A 19,922-nucleotide genomic window follows, 5' to 3' on the forward strand; every position below is an offset into this window, starting at 1 on the left:
ACTAATAAAGTTTGGCCATATTCGAAGGTTTAGAAAAGTTAAATGGAGCTCCCAAACAAATGAGGTGTCATTTTGGAAGGTGTTTGAGCACAATTTAACAATCGTTCAACCCTTAAAATGCCTTTAACCATCAGACTGGCAAGGAATAAAAAAGCTGGAAAATCTCTAAGAGCCTTCATGTAAGCAGGTACTACTATGTCACATACCAAATAATGTGATGTGGGTTGCTTACCCATCAGTCACTGCCCACTCTTTTTCTGTAAACCAAATCCTGATTTTGTCCAGTGTTTTGTGACTGTGCACTTCTGGGAAAGCTGTACTTCTCCCTATCCCAGAGGGTAAATCGGCATTCAGTCTAAGCCAATGGTTCTCAAGCTTTATCTCTCATCAGTTTCACCTGGAGGGCTTGTAAACACAGTTTGCTGGGCCCACCCACAGAGTTTCTGACAAGTAGGTCTGGGATGGGGCCCAAAAATGTGCATTGCCAAAAAGTCCCCAGGTGATACTAACACTACTGGCCGGGAGTTGCCAACGTGAGAACCAAGGCAACCATTTCTCTCCCTAGTGAATGATTTGTTTAGATGGGGGCCAATGATACCATTCTGAGCAATAAGCTGAGAGGGGAAATCTGCTGAGGACTTTGGAAAGATTTTCACTGAGTTTTTTTAAAAGTACACCTGAAACTAATATAACATTGTAAATCAACTACACTTCAAATTTTTTAATAATAAATAAATAATACAAAACAATATGAAAAAAACAAAAATAAAAACCTGAGATATACTAGCAGATTGCCTCCCTTTTCTGCTTCTGACCTTTTTAAACTTTATCCAATTATCTTACAGGTAGACAGCCTAAAAGAACAAGCCAATGTGACAGGTTGGAAAGTTAGAAAGAACCTGGATCATGAAGCTGGTGAGTTGCTGAGCTAACCAGCCCTGGAGCAATTTCCTTCTGAACTTGTTATTGCACGTGGTTTATTAGCTTTAAGCCAATCTTGGTTCAATATTCTGTTACTTGGGATCTAAATCTCCTTCACAGGACCATCAAAAGTTGGAACACTCTATTTGCCATTAGAGAGCTTAGATTAAATAAATAAGAAAAAAATATTATCATTAATAAAGAATTGTTTATTATACATTATTTGTGTTCTGGGTCTTATTGCCCTAGATATTGAAATAATTAGTCTCCTCTTATGAAAGCTGGACAGGTTCCAAACATTATTTTTGATAGATCATGAGAGTTGGAGGGGAGAGGGTAAGACAAAAAAATTATTAAAATGTAAAACTAAATTTTTAAATATATTTCAAAATATTAGTATTCCAGACTTAATTCTAAGCATTTGTATTATTGCATTATTGTCAATAGTGAGTAGGTTAAAATGAGTTAACTGATTGAAATTAAGTGGTTGAATAGTTGGCTTGTAAAAGGGTTTCTGTTGTCATTTCATTTTTCTTTTCTAGGTCAAGTCTCTGTTTTATTCAGATATAGGTGAGTCAAAGGCTTCAGGCAGCCTATTTTGCAGGAGAATATTTAGCATCTGAGTGTCTCCCTATCTTACCTGTTCCTGCAGATGGAACATCACCCTTTATGTCAAAATGGGGCTCTTTTCTGGGCTTTCAAATCCAGGTTGGGGCTGGCATCCTAGTTAAGGATTCTTTAGGCTGTAAAATTGACAACGAAATATTTGGCTTTGTACACTTTGGTGAGGACATCATACTGGGGACTCCAGCTCCTCTCCCTGGAGAAAACCATGTGGTGTCATGGGTGAGTTCTGCAGGATCCAAGGACATCTTGGTCAACCCCTCTGTTGGAGTCTTTCCCATCCAAGGAACTCCTTTCTGGAAGTAACAGCAAACACCACATCTTTCACTAAGGTGTAAATGGGCTTATCTTTGTCCTCCCTGCCATGGGCAGGGCGCGGCGACTGCTTGGTCAGGACCACAAACAGCTCCCCAGCCAGCGTTAGAATCAGAGCCTGCGCCAGCACCAGGGCCAGCGCCTGGACTGCGACCTGTGGGGCCGGCAGCGCTGCCAGCTCCTGGGATTGAGACCTGCCATGGTGAGTCCACAGAGCCAGGCGACATGTGGCCTGGGCAGTGGAGTCCAACGTTCCCACCTGAGGTCCCGGAATCCATCCCCACACACCTGTCACTTTGTCATTTTGCTTGAGCCTACTATGATAAAGCCTACATTGGCAATCCCAAGGCCTAAATATTTGCAGATGAAAGTCCACTGGCAGATCAGTTTATTACTTTAATTCGGTCAGAAAAGATCAAACCCCACCTATGAGAAGGAACTTACAAAGTTCATCATGAATCCTCCACTATGCAAAGGACAATGGAAACTTCAACTTGAGTTCTGTCTCGGGTAATTCAGTTACTGCAATGCTACAAGGAACTCATTAGGGAGCAGCTGGAGGGTTCCCTAGAAGGCCTCGACATACTAGACATACTAATTACTGTCCATACTTTTAAAGAAAGGGGATTTTAACATCAAAAATGATGCAAATACACCTGTCTAAAGACAGAGGGATGGAGGAGTTGATCTGATATACATTTAAATCAAGTTCCATCATTTTATTTTTAAAGAAGATGTTGGGGGTATGAGTTTATTTATTTATTTATTTATTTTTGCTATGTTGCATCTTCATTTCTGTGCGAGGGCTTTCCCTAGTTGTGGCAAGCGGGGGCCACTCTTCATCGCGGTGTGCGGGCCTCTCACTGTTGCGGCCTCTCTTGTTGCGGAGCACAGGCTCCAGACGCGCAGGCTCAGTAGTTGTGGCTCACAGGCCTAGTTGCTCCATGACATGTGGGATCCTCCCAGATCAGGGCTCGAACCTGTGTCCCCTGCATTAGCAGGCAGATTCTCAATCACTGCACCGCCAGGGAAACCCCAAGTTCCGTCATTTTAAGAAAACAATTTATTGTGAAGTTTTCTCCTAGACAAACTCCCTTTTGATCTCTGTCTATCATTGCTTCTTTATTTTCTAGTGCAGTTTATTTTCATAGAATTCCCTTTGCCATACACAGAAGTACTGTACACAGTTATAAAGTACAGTGAAACTAGAAAAAAAGAATAGTCATTTGAAACAGGAGATCAGTGGTTTTCCAACTGATGCTCTACAGAAGAGCTTAAGGCTTTCCCCAAAGAATAAAGTATTTTTCACCAAAAATGACTGTTTGAACTGCCTGAAAAGCCTACTCAGTGAGCCTACCATATTCATATATTAGGAACACGAATAATGTTTCATTGATTTTTTAAGTCCACTGCTTAAAAAAAAGAAGAGAAAAGAAAACACAGCACCAAAGCAACAGACTATTAGTCTATTTGAACATTAAGCATTTTAAAGAGAAACTTTCCTTTAACTCATTCCTTCTCTGGACTCTAGAAACTTAAAGTTTTTCAGAGTGCACCTTATTTCCAGGTTTTATATTTGTGCCCCTTCCCAGTGACTTTGGAGAGTATTGATCAGTTATTCTTCTCTAGGGAAGAAAACTCCATGAAAAGTATATTATTAAACTTAATTTGTTTTAAAATACAATGTACTTTTTAATTTCAGAAGCAATATCTATAGAAAATTAAGAAAAAGTGGGAAATAGGGAAGAGAAGCATTCATATTTTCAATGCCCAGAGATTCACATTTTGATAAATTCCCTTCAAGTATTTTCTTCTTGTTTTAATCTCTACATTTTTCAAAATTTACAAACTTAGGTTTATTCTCTGGCAATGGTTTTTCACTGTCTTTAGCTCTTTTCTCTTATTGTGCCTACCTATTAAACTTTGGCATTCTTTAATTTCTGACCTTAATCCTCTTCTAGTCTTACCCCCTGCTTAATATAATCAATATGTCTGGCTTTATCCCATCTATGAGCTGATAAATCCCAAATAAAGATCTTCTATTTATACAACTTTCTGACGATTAAATCCATGCTCCATTTCCTTACTGGATAACTCCACCCTAATGTCTTTAAAATTAAATATCTAAGCCTGCCCTTTCTTCTCTACTCTCTTAAGATTATTTTAGTTTCAAGTAAGAGAAAACCAAGGTCAAGCTTGGGTAAATAAAAGTAAAACTAAAAATAACTTATTGGTTCCAGGATAGGACTGGCTGAATACAGAAGCTCCAGTACTGATACCAAGTCTGACTGGTCCTGCTCTATCTCTGTTCTCCTAGTTTCTTTTCATTTTTTTTTTTTTTTTGAAATTTCATCCTCAGATTGATAGCCATTTGTGACCACCAGATGGCTACCACCATCTCCCCAGTCTACATGCTTCCAGGTTCTAATCGGGCAGAAAAGAATGAGCAGAACTATGCAGCTTCTGCTTTCATTCTTTTCCCAGGATCCCCATCAAAGTTCTGAGAGGCACTCAGATTAGACTGGCTTAGGTCACATGCCCAACATTCAACCAATCACACTGACCAGAGAGATGCTATGGGCTGTTTTGTTTGGCCCTTGGTCTCACTCTTCATAGGGCTCCTGGGGACCTCCCATGGACTGAGAGTTGGGGAAGGAGAGACAGAACCTCAGATGAAACTCAGAGCTGCTACCAGAATAAAGCAGGCAGATGCCAGGCATTAACAAATACTATTTGACCCTCCTTTTGTTAATAACACTCACTTACCCAATTCCAGAATTTGACGTCATACAAGACACCTGTATCTTCCTCCCATAGCCAAATAGTCAACAACTTTGTCACTTCTATTTCTGCAGTTTTCTTCAAAGCCATTCTCTCCCTGCATTCCCACTGCTACTCCCTCACACCTGGCTTTCTCAGATCCTCACAACTGATTCTTCCTGCCACTAGTTTTATACCCACAACATTTATTGAGCCACTGTTGGTTTATCTAAAATGTGTATGTGATTCTGCTACTTCACCATTTTAATGGTTTCTTTCACCTCCTACACAAGTGTAGCACCTTTGCACCTCCCTTCATGTGTGGCCTCATCCAGCCTAGCAGCAAGCTTTTGAATATATTCTGATGGTCACTCTTTCTTACAGATACATTGGACAATTTTAAGTTCCCTAAAGAGTATAAACTCTCATCTGTCTCTATCCATTCCAATTGCTATTTTCTTCCCTGGAATATCTTTCCTTCCCTGGAATATCTTTCCTTCATTCTTCCTCCTTTACCACCATTTCCTACCACCAGCTGAGGCCATCTAATTTCCACTGGATTTATTTTCTCTTGCTCCTGTAATAAATTACCAGAAACTTAGTGGCTTAAAACAACACAACTTTATTATCTTAAAGTTTTGGAGGTCAGAAGTTCAAAATAGGTCTTATGGGGCTCAAATCAAGGGGTCAGCAGAGCTGCATTCCTTCTGGAAGCTCTAGGAGAGAATCTGTTTTCTTGCCTTTCCAGATTCTGCAGGCTGCCCACATTCCTTGGCTTGTGGCCTCCTTTCATCTTCAAAGCCAACAATGGCATCACTCTGACCGCTGCCTCCATCATCACATCTTGTATGATTCTCCTGTCTCCTACTTTCACTTGTAAGGACCCTGAGATTGCATGGGACTCACCCAGATAATCCAGGATAATCTCCCCACCTCCATAACCTTAATTTAAATATCCATACAAAGTCCATTTTGCCATATAAAGTAACCTATTAACAGGCTCCAGGGATTAGGATATGGACATATTTAAGGAACTATTATTTTACCTCTCTCACCCACACTTTCCTTAAGAACCATGTCCAGCATCACCTGCTTTTAGACATGTCTCTTCTGGGTTTCTCCTCTTTATTTGCCTACCACCCTGTACCCTTCACTCTGGCACTCAATCCCCACTCTGTCTCTCATGCAACATTAGGAGTTCCCCATGCAAAATGGCTTTGATTTATTCATTTCTGAGTGATAATGTGTGTCTGGCACAGCCAAGGAAATTAATAAATGAATTAGAGTTCCATGGTCCTCTAGCAACCTAAAAGCTTGATAGTTTTTGATCAGCAAATCTCAAGCTAATATCAATGTGTCTCAGAGTGACTCACAATTGAACTATTGAAATGGAACTTGACCAAAATTCACTTTATTTTCTACATTTCAAACCAACAAATTTTATCTCTGAATTTTAGTGTTTTATATAATAATGTGGCATTGCTCTTGGTCAACTAAGAAACAGAAACACTAATTTCTTAAACAAAGCTTAAAGTTAGTTCTTGATTTCATCTTTTACAATGAAGTTCCAAGTGCTTCCTAGGAAAAATGAAAAAAAAACAAACTGTGGACAGTACACAGCCACTCGTAAATACACTCACTGACAGGTGTATGCCTTAACTTTTATACTCTATGTCACATTGCTCTGAATGTTCACTCTTCAGCCAGTCTTGGAGCACTATTTTGCTATGTGCCAGAGTCGCTTTTCAACTCTCAAAGCACACACCCATCTAAAGATGCAATGGGAGCCCTGCCAGTATCAATGTGAAGCCTCTGGCTGAATGACATATCAGTAGACATTCAATCACTGCCCCTGTGCCTTCCTTTTCTTTGGAAGCTGTGAAGTAATTGCACCCGTAAGGCAGAATATAATCACAATTCACAGAAGGACACTTAGAGCTCAGTGAGCCAATTGTCAAGTAACAAGAGAATTGACCCAGATGGTTTTGTGTAAATGAGAAGCTGCTACCCCGGGGGTTCACAAAGAAGGGGATCTGCCAAAAATGTGTAAGAAAGCTGTGCAGATGGCCACCTTGATATTTCAGTGGAAATACATTTCCTCATAAGTTGAAAGACTCATTGTGCTTAACTGGGGATGCTGCAGGGTGGACAGATTTCTGTAGTGCCTTGCCATCACCACACCAGGACACAGAGTCCACAGAACAGGTTATGGTACAGCTGTGGGTAGGTACACATTTTTGTGATTAATCTGCTTGGAATTACTCATTGCCACAACATGAAAACATCTGGAACTCTTGTTTCTTGATTGTGATTATAGAGGCTTGAGGTATGGTTATCAGCTATTTGTTTATGTTGCCTAATATTTGCTCCCACAGAAGACAGTAGATTTAGTAGTCTCCTTTGCTCCACTCATCAAACTAGCCAAATATTTATCTCTCTAACGATGTCTATATGTGTTGTGTGCGTGCAGTGTTCTGGATTCAGCTTCTTGGCAATCAAGTAATACCTTATCTTATTTACTAGGATACTGATCTATATGTCCTGCCTCTTTAAACCTTCTACTTTGTTTTAATAGAATAGTATATATTTTTAATGTGATTTGACTGAATTAGCTATCATTATTAAATTATATAACACATACAGGTAGCAGTCAATTAGAACCGAACGACACAGTTGTAGGTAAAACGCGCCCCTATTAATCTGTCTCAAGTTCTTTGGATGCTAACTGCTTACCACCAATATGACCTGCTTTTCTCACTTTGAAAACATTTATTGATAAAAGAGGCAAGAATACACAGTGGAGAAGACAGCCTCTTCAATAAGTGGTGCTGGGAAAATGGGACAGCTACATGTAAAAGAATGAAATTAGAACACTCCCTAACACCATACAAAAAAGTAAACTCAAAATGGACTAAAGAGCTAAATTTAAGGCCAGACACTATAAAACTCTTAGAGGAGAACATAGGCAGAACACTCTATGACACAAATCACAGCAAAATCCTTTTTGATGCACCTCATAGAGTCATGGAAATAAATACAAAAATAAACAAATGGGACCTAATGAAACTTAAAAGCTTTTACACAGCAAAGGAAACCATAAGCAAGACGAAAAGACAACCCTCAGAATGGGAGAAAATATTTGCAAACGAAGCAACTGACAAAGGATTAATCTCCAAAATATACAAGCAGCTCATGCAGCTCAATATCAAAAAAACAAACAACTCAATCCAAAAATGGGCAGAAGACCTAAACAGACATTTCTCCAAAGAAGATATACAGATTGCCAACAGACACATGAAAGAATGCTCAACATCATTAATCATTAGAGAAATGCAAATCAAATGCAAATCATTAGAGAAATGCAAATCATTAGAGAAATGCAAATCAAAACTACAATGAGATATCATCTCTCACCTGTCAGAATGGCCATCATCAAAAAATCTAGAAACAATAAATGCCAGAGAGGGTGTGGAGAAAAGGGAACCCTCTTGCACTGTTGGTGGGAATGTAAATTGGTACAGCCACTGTGAAGAACAGTATGGAGGTTCCTTAAAAAATTAAAATAGAACTACCATATGACCCAGCAATCCCACTACTGGGCATATACCCTGAGAAAACCATAATTCAAAAAGAGTCATGTACAACAATGTTCATTCCAGCACTATTTACAATAGCCAGGACATGGAAGCAACCTAAGTGTCCGTTGACAGATGAATGGATAAAGAAGATGTGACACATATATACAATGGAATATTACTCAGCCATAAAAGGAAACAAAATTGAGTTATTTGTAGTGACGTGGATGGACTAGAGTCTGTCATACAGAGTGAAGTAAGTCAGAAAGAGAAAAACAAATACCATATGCTAACACATATATATGGAATCTAAGAAAAAAAAAAAAAAGGTCATGAAGAACCTAGGGGTAAGACAGGAATAAAGACACAGACCTACTAGAGAATGGACTTGAGGATATGGGGAGGGGGAAGGGTAAGCTGGGACGAAGGGAGAGAGTGGCATGGACATATATACACTACCAAATGTAAAATAGATAGCTGGTGGGAAGCAGCCGCATAGCACAGGGAGATCAGCTCAGTGCTTTGTGACTACCTAGAGGGGTTGGATAGGGAGGGTGGGAGGGAGAGAGATGCAAGAGGGAAGAGATATGGGAACATATGTATATGTATAACTGATCCACTTTGTTATAAAGCAGAAACTAACACACAATTGTAAAGCAATTATACTCCAATAAAGATGTTAAAAAAATAAATATTTATAACTCCCAAAATAAATACCCATGAGTGTGCACTGATTTAAATAAATGATTAAATAAATAAACAAAAGGAAACGAATAGACACATCCCCCATACAGAAAGATTTTAAATAATTTGTGGTGGCACTCCACCCTCAAAGAGGTAGAAAATAGCTGCCCACTTTGTAAATGTGGCCTTTACATGGTGACTTCCTTCCAAAAACGTACATTATGGAAATGGGAGAAATAGTAAATTTACAGTGGAGAAATCTAAAAAATATTACCTCATTCAGATGATCAAAGTAAACATCAACAATGATAAGTGATGTTGAGAGTACATACTCATAATGTGATGAAAATGACACCTCACCTCAGTGTTCTTCTCCAAAAAAATACATAACCCCAGTCTAATCATTAAAAAAAAGAAATCAGGCAAATCCCAATAGCAGAACTAACCAGTACTTCTCAAAACTGTCAAGGTCATCAAGATCAAGTGAAGGCTGAGAAACTGTCATAGCGAAGAGAACCGTAAAGAGATGTAACAACTAAATGTGATGTATCTTGGATGGGATCCTGGAATGGAAAATAGATAGTATGCTAAAAGCTAAGGAAATACAAATAAAGCAAGGACTTTAGTTGATAATAATGTATCAGTGTTGGTTCGTTAATGGTAACAAATGTACCATTCTAATGTAAGATGTTAATGATAGAAGAAATTGAGGTTGGGGGAATGGGAATTCTTCATACTGTCTTTGAATTTTCCTGTAAAATCAAACCTGTTCTAAAATAAAAAGTTTTTTTTTTAATATCAGCATTAAAATCTAGTTTACTTTCCTTCTTATCCTATTCTTTCTCAACTGGTTCAAACTCAGGAGTTTTATTCATCCCCCTGCCCTCAGGGTCATCAAACACCAACATTCATCTTTACAGTAGAATCTACTTTTGTCTTCGATATGCATGAAGAATCATTTTTCCAGAGCATTTATGAACTATTTTCATTTTCAATCAATTGAACCATTAGCTCAAACAGTTGGACCATTATATCAAGAATTTCTAGTCATTGAACCCTACAAATTAAAATGGAAGTTACAGATGTATGATTCAAGTCAATATAGGGTACAGAAATTTGGTTTCCTGAAACAATTCAGTGCATTTTTGATACCTGTATTTCATTTTAAAGGACTGGACAAAAAGCTGAAAATTTAATCATCAGTTTTGATATAACACAAATATTTATGACACTGTGGCTTATTTACTAGGTATCCAAGGTTTGAAAAAGAAAGGCTTCAACAGACTTCTAATACCTAGTTCATGTTAATATATGAAATTTCTTGTATTTCATTAAAGTTGATGTGTCTTTGGTACTACTTCATGTTTATTAATAACAATGCATGCAGCAGGCAAAAACTGTGTAAGTCACTTGATGCTGAGTTTGTGGTTGATGGTTTGAATTTCTTGTATAATTATAAATTATATAAAAGATGTTTCTCGGCCTCAGTGGAGAGCAAATTCTGTAAAATTCTCCTGGGTATTTTTTTTAATGATATTATTGGACTTATCATTTCTTTACAAGAGTCCTGTTGTTACATTTGTCTTGTGCCTTCTTTGATGTGCTTGGCCTATTTTTTGAAAGAAAAGAAATTCATTAAAAATACATTTAAATTACGTATGCTAAACAAGAAAAATGACATCATTTTCTCTCAGATCTAGAGAATAGCATGGTTGCAGTTTATTTCTTGCTTCAAAAGCCTCTCTCATTCTTATGGACAACCACGTATCAGTTAAAACATTTGTCAAGAATTACTGATAAGGAATCATCTAAGCCACTGACTGAACACAGATTTGTTCATTACTTAGTCATGGACAGAGGAATTTCAGCCTGCTGGTGATTATTCAACCATTTAGTTTAGCAAACATCTGAGCTTGTTCTTCTGTACCCTGCATGTATCAGAGAGTAGGAGTCAGTACACCCCTGAAAAGGGCCAGAGAGCAAATATTTCAGACTTTGTGAGCCTTAAAGAATCTGTCACATTGAGTCAACTCTGTTGTTGTAGCATGAAAGCAGCCATAGAAAATGTAAATGAACTGTGTGGCGTGTTCCAATAAAACTTCATTTACAGACAGGTATCCAGTGCATCAAGTCAGGTTTGGCCCATGGGTTTGGGCCCAGGTTTGGCCCATAGTTTGCCAATCACTGTCATAAATTGTGGGAGAGAAAATGGAGATGCAGAGACTCGTCACTCTCTGAGACTCAGAATGTTCTTTGCTTCCTTCTCTGACTGGAAAAGCTCCTCTCACTTTACCACACCAGCTCACATGTCCTTTCTTCCATGAAGTCATTCTCAGCTTCACCAGATAGAGTTAGTTTTCTCTTTTTTTGCACTATACTATCATGACTGTTAATTTTCACATCTTCCATTCTTGCTAAATAATGGGAAAATGCAACCTCTGTTGTCCAACTAAACTCATACTGTGCGTAACGTGGTCAGTTCCCCTGTAGTTGAGCATAACTCATCCATCTCTGTTTCCTTGTACATTGCAGAATGTCATTACTTAATGAACACATTAAATATAAAGAAGAAAGTGATGAGTAAAACGTGTGTAGGACAAGAGCATGTTACCTGAATTCAGAGGAAGTAGAGAGTATCTTCAAAGGGAGGGATGAGAAAAAGAGGTATAGGAGGCTGTGTATTGACACAGGGGTATGTGAAGGAGGAAACAGCCTTTATTCTAGACCCTGTGTGTGATAGGCAGCCTCCAGCATGGCTCACATCATCCCCACCTCCTGATATTCATTCCCTGTGCAATTGCCTCATCTTGCTTGTTGGTGGGACGTGATGACTCACATCTAATGCATAAAATACTACAAATGTGGTGAGATGTGTCTTCCAAGTTCAGATCATAAGAATACTGTGGTTTCCATCTTGCTCACTTCTTCACTCACTCTGAGAAAAGCTAGCTGACACATTGTGATCTGTCCTATGGAAGGACCTTATGACAAAGAACCAATGGCTCCAGCCAACATCAAGCAAGGACCTGATCCACAGGAGGGAGCTTGGAAGTGGATCCTCACCCAGCCCAGCCTTAAGGAACCTGCAGCTCCAGTTGACATTTTGATGCAGCATTGTGAGGGACACTGAACACCCTGATGAGTTGCAGCTGGATTTCTGACTCACAGAAAATGTGAGATAATAAATGTATACTGTTTTAAGCTGTTAAACTGTGAGCTAATTTGTTATACAGCAATAGATAACTAATATACAATGTCAGGTGTTTTAGATACATTTTCTCATTTAATCCTCATAATAAACCTATGGAATACTTATTATAGTCAATTTTCCTGAAAAGGAAATAAAGCCTCAGGAGATTATGTGATCTATCCAAAAATTCATGGTTAATGAGTAGCAAAAGGGGCATTCAGATTTTGCTCCTTCAGTCATCACAGCAGTAAAAGCACGAACTAAATGAACAATAAGGAAAGAAGATAAGAATAAGGAGAGTGTTCAGGAAACCAGCATGCACGGTCTGTTCTATTTCAGTAGATACTGGAAAACATAGGTGATCTTAGCCAGTTCTCCACACATGCAGGACTTATCGTTGTAAAAGCAATTATTTTTCTTTCTTAGGGGGTCTCTCCCTGTCTCTCCAGATCTGCTCAGCTGGGCTGTCCTTCTGCTTTAGAAAGAAAACTCTGCTGAGTCTCATAATATTTGGGGTCACTCTTAGGTAATAGAAATGGCTGCTTTGTCCCAGACACAATCTAAATTCAGTGATTAAAAGTCTCCAGTCTAATACACTGATCAGCCCTTCAACCTTTTTCCAGGTGTAACATCCCACCATCCATTCCCGATGCAGAAGAGCTGCCTGGTGCTGGCATGTGGCTAACATTTCTCTCTACCCCATGGACCTCTGCCCCCACATACTAGCTCATATTTCTGATCCTTTGAGGGTTGAAGAGGACAGGGGTTTGAAAAAAGTCTTGATGGCTGGAAGAATCCATCCTTGTCTTGTACCGTTGTGAGATGGCTCAGTGATTTCTGGACCTAGCAGCTACTTCAAGTTGATTCTTCTCACAGCACTTTCTCCAGAATCTCCTGTGGGTCCCTCTGCAGCATCTTTGAAAGGAGCTGGACCTCACCTTCTGCTAGCCTCTCCCCATCCCCACTCAGCCTCTATTCCTGGCAATATACTTCATATCATTTTATTTGAGCACCCACCCTCACATCTGTTCCCTTGGGCAGAACCCCTTTCAAACCATGCCAGGCTTACACACCTGCTCAGGACAACGGCATCCGTTCTGTGGTACCAGACTGCTTTAGATTCCTCACACAGGAGTCAGGCATCATCCTGCTGTGTCCTCCAACTGAAGGGGACATGTAGCAAGGACTCTGAGTGGCCCCACTGAAGTACCACTCTTTAGTCTTGGAGGTCTCTCTATCCCTACCCATTGCAGGAAGGAGGGACTCACAGCTCAGCTCTCTCCCATAATATCATCCTCAAAATCATCTCCCAACTTCAGTCTCTCAACTCATCAAAACCACCCTTAGGAATGGAGCATTTCAGTGTTGTGAAGCTGATTCTCTGATATTTCCTTTGAAAATCTGCTTATGGTCTAGCTCCTTGCTGAGGCTTCAATTTTAACATCAAGTTTCGAGACAAGCAGAGTTTTGCTTTAAGGGGATTGATCTAGTGTATGCAGGTGAGGCTGAAGGCTGAAGTCACTGAAAGAGAAAGACTTGAAAAGCAGCTATTAAATAATCTAAGCTACAGAGAAGTGAGGTCTGAACTAGGGCAGTTGTCATGGGAATAAAATTAGGAAGAATGTCTCAAGAGGCATGGTGGAGGTAATAGCAACTGAATGAATATGAATAGAAGAAAAGACTTGAGAACTGGAAGAAAATTCTGGTCAACAATAGAAATCAGAATTCAGAAGGAATGCATTTAAAGGGGAAATGGGATGATCAAGCATGCGGCTCTTTAGGCACTGTGGCAATGTTAGGTAGAGACGAGCATCAGGGAATTAGAAAACGGGTCTCGGAATTCATAATTGAAGTTTAGCATCAACTGCACAGAGATCATTATTGAACCCACAGTAGTCATAAGACTAACATTAAAAAGTAATAGAGGGCTTCCCTGGTGGCGCAGTGGTTGAGAGTCCGCCTGCCGATGCAGGGGACACGGGTTCGTGCCCCGGTCCGGGAAGATCCCACATGCCGCGGAGTGGCTGGGCCCGTGAGCCATGGCCACTGAGCCTGCGCATCCGGAGCCTGTGCTCCGCAATGGGAGAGGCCACAACAGTGAGAGGCCCGTATACCGAAAAGAAAAAAAAAGTAATAGAAAATGACTGAGAAAAGGAGGAAATCTGCCCCTAGATATAGCGAGACTACTCAAAAAACTGGAAACCCAGAAAAAGGCAGGGCTTTAATAAGGGGTAGTCATTACAACCAAAAGCCGAAGACAAGATATGAAACGAACTATTGAATATAGCCTCAGGAAAATGTCCATCATCACAGATTTTTTCTGTAGAGTTGTTGAAACCAAGCCCAAATTCCAAGGGTCGGAGACTGAATGAACAGTTAAGAAGTAGAGGCAACAGGTATAGAATAATCTTGGGGAATTTGTCTCTGAGCAAGCAAAGGTCTCTTGAGAAGACAGAAGGGTCTAGGAGACATTGCAAAATTTGGACATGCTTATAGGCAAAGGGGGAAGAGCCAGTGAGCCAAAGGTGATTCAGAGGATCAAGAGAGAAGGGAGGTAACAGTGAAATAAGATCCCCCCAACATACAGCAGGACAGAAGGACAGGCACGGGGAAATGGGCTGCCGTTATAATGACAGGGAAGCACGTCTACTAAACAAAAGAGAAGGAAAAGGAATAGTGGGGGAAAGCCTGAGATGCAGAAGAGGAAAGTTGAGAGAGATCAAATTCGATGGTTTTAAACTTTTAATAAAGTACCTCACTCTTAGGGAGTGAGATAGATACGGGTTGGTTTCTTGAAAAACAAAACCCCAAAATTTTGAAGCCATTGCTTTGGGAGGCAGAATGTTAAGACAGAGAATCAATCAGATACAACTAAAGGACTGCTGATCCAAACTTAGAGTTCACCTGAAACTAAACTTTTCTTCCTCACTTCTCACTCCATTATTAATGTCCTTTTTCTTTAATGTTAACTAAATGGCATTGGGCTGTGACTTTCTTCAGACATGCTTGCCAATTCAAGAAATGCAGGAAATAAGCAACAAGGATTTGCTGTATAGCCCAGAGAACTATATTTGATATTTTGTAATAAACTATAATGGAAAATAATCTGAAAAAATATATATATATAATCTAATCGCTTTGCTGTACACCTGAAACTAACGCAATATTGTAAATCAACTATACTTCAATTTAAAAAAAAAATTCAGAGAAAGCAGATAGAGCAATTACCCTGGGCAGGCACTTGGCAAAGCCATTGTGGATGTAGGTCAGTGTCGGGAGAGAGTCCAGGGTGAAGACAGGTGATCTTTAAGTGCTGGCCACTGGTCATACAAGCAGACAAAAAGAAGTAGTGGGATAGAGGGAATGGTGAAGATCACAGTGATGCAGGATGGAGGTGAAAAGGCAACAGGTAAGAACCAGAAAGAGGAGTACTGAAGGAAGGTGTCAAGGTTCCTCACGTTGGTGGAATACAGAGATGCAAAACGATCTGAGAGTTATCAAACAAGGACAAAGACTAAGAACGCTGAATCTGTAGCTGCTGTTAAGGGGAAGCTTTTGCCCAACTCCTAATATTTTTGTCCAGGTAGTCTCTCCCATATGTATTCACTCTGCCCCACTGGAGGTGGTGTCACTTTCCTGATTGCTAAATTGGGAAGAAAAAATTAAGAGGACTTAGATCAGCTTCTATCTCCTTCCTCTAGGGCAGTAGCTCCCGCTTAGAAAAACACCATCCTCGCTGCTATTCCATGGATGAAACACAGCTGGCATCAATCATCTTCTGCAACTGGGCAAGTAAATGTAACCAGTCCATGGTTCTGGTCCATTTGACTCTCACTAAGCTACATCCTTCAGCTTGGCTGTTATCAATCATTTTACCCTCCATTGGTCACTCTTGAGGGAGGAGAAAGAAGGGAATTTTATGACTAAAGCTTCTGAGAGACCATAACAGCCCACTGAAACCTCCTGATGTCTGGAATGCTTCTGGCTTATTTCAGTTACAAACTGAAACTATGAAAGAATCCCACTTAAAAATTCTCCTTGTTCCTTTCCATGCCTACTTTATGTATGCCATGAGTTTAGTCTGAAAGTCATGACTGTTTAGTTTTCTATGAATGGCTATCCATTCCTGGCAATGCAGAATGTCTAATCTAGCCCTGAAGAGTAAATTGGACCCAATTCTGCTAGCTAAGAAAAGCTTACCAGTGGCAGAAAATTATAATTCCAGACTGGTTCTGATGGAAAAAAAAATGTGTGAAGAATTTAAATTGTTCATATTTTTTAGATCAAAATAAAATATTGACGTATTGAAGGTTAAAAAAATAGAATAGACCCAAGAAATGTAAATTTGATGTAATAAATAAAAATAAATTTTCACATTTTAAAACCTAATTCCCTTGTGCAGATTCCTCTTAGGCCTTTCCTTTGGATGCATGAATTTATAAACATGCAAAGATCATACTAGCCCATCACCCCAGTTCCATATAAGGAAACAACTTCTACGTGATTATCTTTATTTCTAACTTCAAAGGTATAAATTCCAATCCAACGTTTAAATTAAGTTTATATTATATGTATGAGTCTTTGAAAACTCTGTTTCTGCCTATGAAATAGTTGCCATAGTAACTAATGCACTTCCAAAGAGGGGAAAATGTGCACCAATTTTTTTCCACTTAAAAGGTAAAAATTAAACTAAATAACAACAGATAATGGCCATGTCATTAAAAGGTTGTTCTCTCACATATAGTATTACAAGTCTCACACATTTCTTTGATGTAGAGAAATAATATTCTCTTCCCCACCCTTGTGTGTTCGCACTCAAGGACAAAGAATAAGAAGTCCTTGAATGGAACACTGAGAGATTCATGAAGAATTCACTAAACAAACAATGTGAAGTAAATGATTGCATTGCATGCTGTATCTTAAATATCTTTTGTGAGATAGCTAATTCAATAATAATAATAATGGTCACCCCATACATAAGGGAAATACATACACAGAATATTTAGGTGTTAAAATTTTATTAAGATCACTTTAAGCTCTAAATTTCAGGGACCTAAAAGAGATCTTGGACCACAAAAACAATTATATTCAGTATATGTCACTGAACATCCATAAATTAATCTTTTGCCTTAATTTGTTTGGCTGCTATTTTTGGTATAAAGAAAAGTTTTGATAAAATATTTTTTAATTGAGCTAATTAAACCAATTTTTTCTCTAGTCATGTTGAATCACTGTGATATGAAAGGTAAAAAGAAATTCATAAATTTCCACTTAATAAATTTTATCTTGTTAAAGTTCACTGACTTGTATAAGATAAAATGAGGGAGCCAGGGCAAATGTCAGAATTCAGATTTTGGTCACCTGAATATGTCCTTCTCTAACAGCCTACCATAGCCAAATAAATTTAATGCTAACCCTGAGATTTAAAAACATAGTCTTTCTAAAGCTCAGTATTAATTCTTTCATTTGATGTCCTCACTGCTATCTATTTTGTGTCATTATCTTTTTTCCCATTAGGAAATAACGTCTCCAATAACTATTGGAAGCATTATGCTTTGTATTTTCCGTAAGCCACCAACTTTGAAATCTGTGCAATAAAGCTATATACACTCCCTAGTAATCATTCCTGTTGGCATATGCAATAGGAAAATAAACAATGTGAAATAAACAGAAATAGGACCAAAAAAATTGCACATCAAAAGGTGTGAAAATATCATCTTTCTTTCATTAACAACTCCAGAGTAAGAGACAGAGTTCTTTAAACCAAATATTATAGGTATAACTTCAGACACTAAAGCAATGCTATAATAACAAAAAGAGAAATAAGATTTAGATACCAAACAGATGGATGATACACAGATGTTCCTGGAATGGCTGCTATAACAATAATAGTTGAATAGTCTTTGGGAAAATTTAGGCAATTACTTTCCATTTATGGAATGAACTGTATTTAAGATTTAGATCTAATTAGTACTGCTACCGTATGCCTGCATGTGCTTATTAGCCAAATCTGAAGTGCAGTGAATTGGACATTCATTTCAAAATGTCTGCATCTTATAACAATAAAGACGTTCAACCTCATGGTCACTGCTGTCATTATCAGATTACGTCCCTCAATGATCATAGCTGGCCATAGCTTTCCTGGGAATGATTCTAATCCAAATGTTGTTGATTATTATATACAGCATTCATTTGGAATGATTGATGGCTTCTGGTGCCATGTGAAACCCATGTACCTTGGCTCCACTTTGCGGCAACCCAATCCATCAGAACTCCAGCCAAGCCCAGAAGACATTTTGAGTTCTGCCATGCATGCTGGAGAACTGACAGCTGACTGAGGACCAAAGCTCCATCTTAATGAGTCTCCTTGGTCCTGAATCCATCACTGCCAGACTGACAAATGTCAAAACTTGACACCCTCCATTAGAAACTATTTAACCTTTAAGTCTGTATGGTGTAAAGGACCGCCAGCCTAAACTTTCTAATAATGAAAACTTGCTTAGCTAAGCTGCAGGATCAGGTGATACATCTGCCTCACCAATGAGAACCTTGAGGACTGAGGCATTAAACACTGGTTTTCCATATTTTTAACAAGTGTAGGTAACTATTAAAATTGTAGTTTTTACTACTGGGTGTAAGATAGGTTCAAAGATGTATTGTACAATACAAGGAATGTAGCCAATACTTTGAAAGAACTGTAAATGGAAAGTAACCTTTAAAAATTGTATAAAAAAATTAAATTTTTTAAAAGTTTTTTAAAAAAACTGTGGGTCTTAAGGTTACCAGGATCTAAACACTGGGTACAAAAACAAAGCATAAAAATCCATACATATAAACTACGTGTGTAGAAATTGGTATTTATAGAAATGAATGCAAATATACCCAAAACAGAGCACAGGCCTATCCAAGATAGCCTGGACACTAAAGCAAAATTGACCCTTCACAGTAGAAAAAACAATTGTAGATAGTCTAATGATGGAAGGAGATCACCCACCTGTGTGAGGCATGGTCTCTAGGACATATGGAGAGAGACATGTACTGGTCACCAAAGTGCTTCTCAACATGACCCAGCCCCCTTGCAGGTGGCAGGAGCTGTGTGACTCTTCAGGACAATGCACTATGTGTAGGAATGAAGTGTGCCACTTCTGGTTTGGGGCATGTAAGACTGGGTATGGGTTTCCCACTCTCTTGTGCCCTGCTATAGTAAGCCATGTTTTGAGATGCCAGTGTCATAAAATAGTGGTGCTTCTGTGAGTCTGGGTCTCTGACCACCACCTGCAACTTGCACTGAATGTAGCTTAGGCAAGAAAAAATTTGTATATATTTCTAACTGAGATATTGAAGTCAATTTGTTGCTGCAGTATAACCTAACCTTATCCTGACAGAGACTGTTGAGAGTAAAAAGTTACCCTCAGGCCAGCAGTGCGTATCAGGAATGTTCTAGAAAATAGTAGTAGGTGATGTCTGACTACAAGTACGGCAATGAGCAGTCTAGGTACTAAGTGCATAAAGAGCTCTATGCTGATAAGTAGATGTAGGGCCTTAGTCATGGCACTTTCTGAAGCAGAATTTCATGAATGGGTGTATAAGACCTCATGACTGGAACCGGAATTGCAATGAGGGAATATGATCACAGAAACAAGAAAGGTGCCAGATTATCTGCATGGAGACACAATATAAGAAAAGAACCATAAAACTGCCTGTGACTAAGGATAAGCCTTTTACCAAGGCTTGAGATGGGAAGAAAAGTAAATCCCAGCTCTGAACAAAGAAGCTTATTCTGGAGCAGAGAGCCAAGCTGGTCCTGAAAACTAATTCAAAAATTTTAATGGAAAAGTTTAAACAAGATGCAT

The sequence above is a fragment of the Pseudorca crassidens genome, chromosome 3, assembly GCF_039906515.1.
Source record: "Pseudorca crassidens isolate mPseCra1 chromosome 3, mPseCra1.hap1, whole genome shotgun sequence".
NCBI lineage: Eukaryota > Metazoa > Chordata > Mammalia > Artiodactyla > Delphinidae > Pseudorca > Pseudorca crassidens.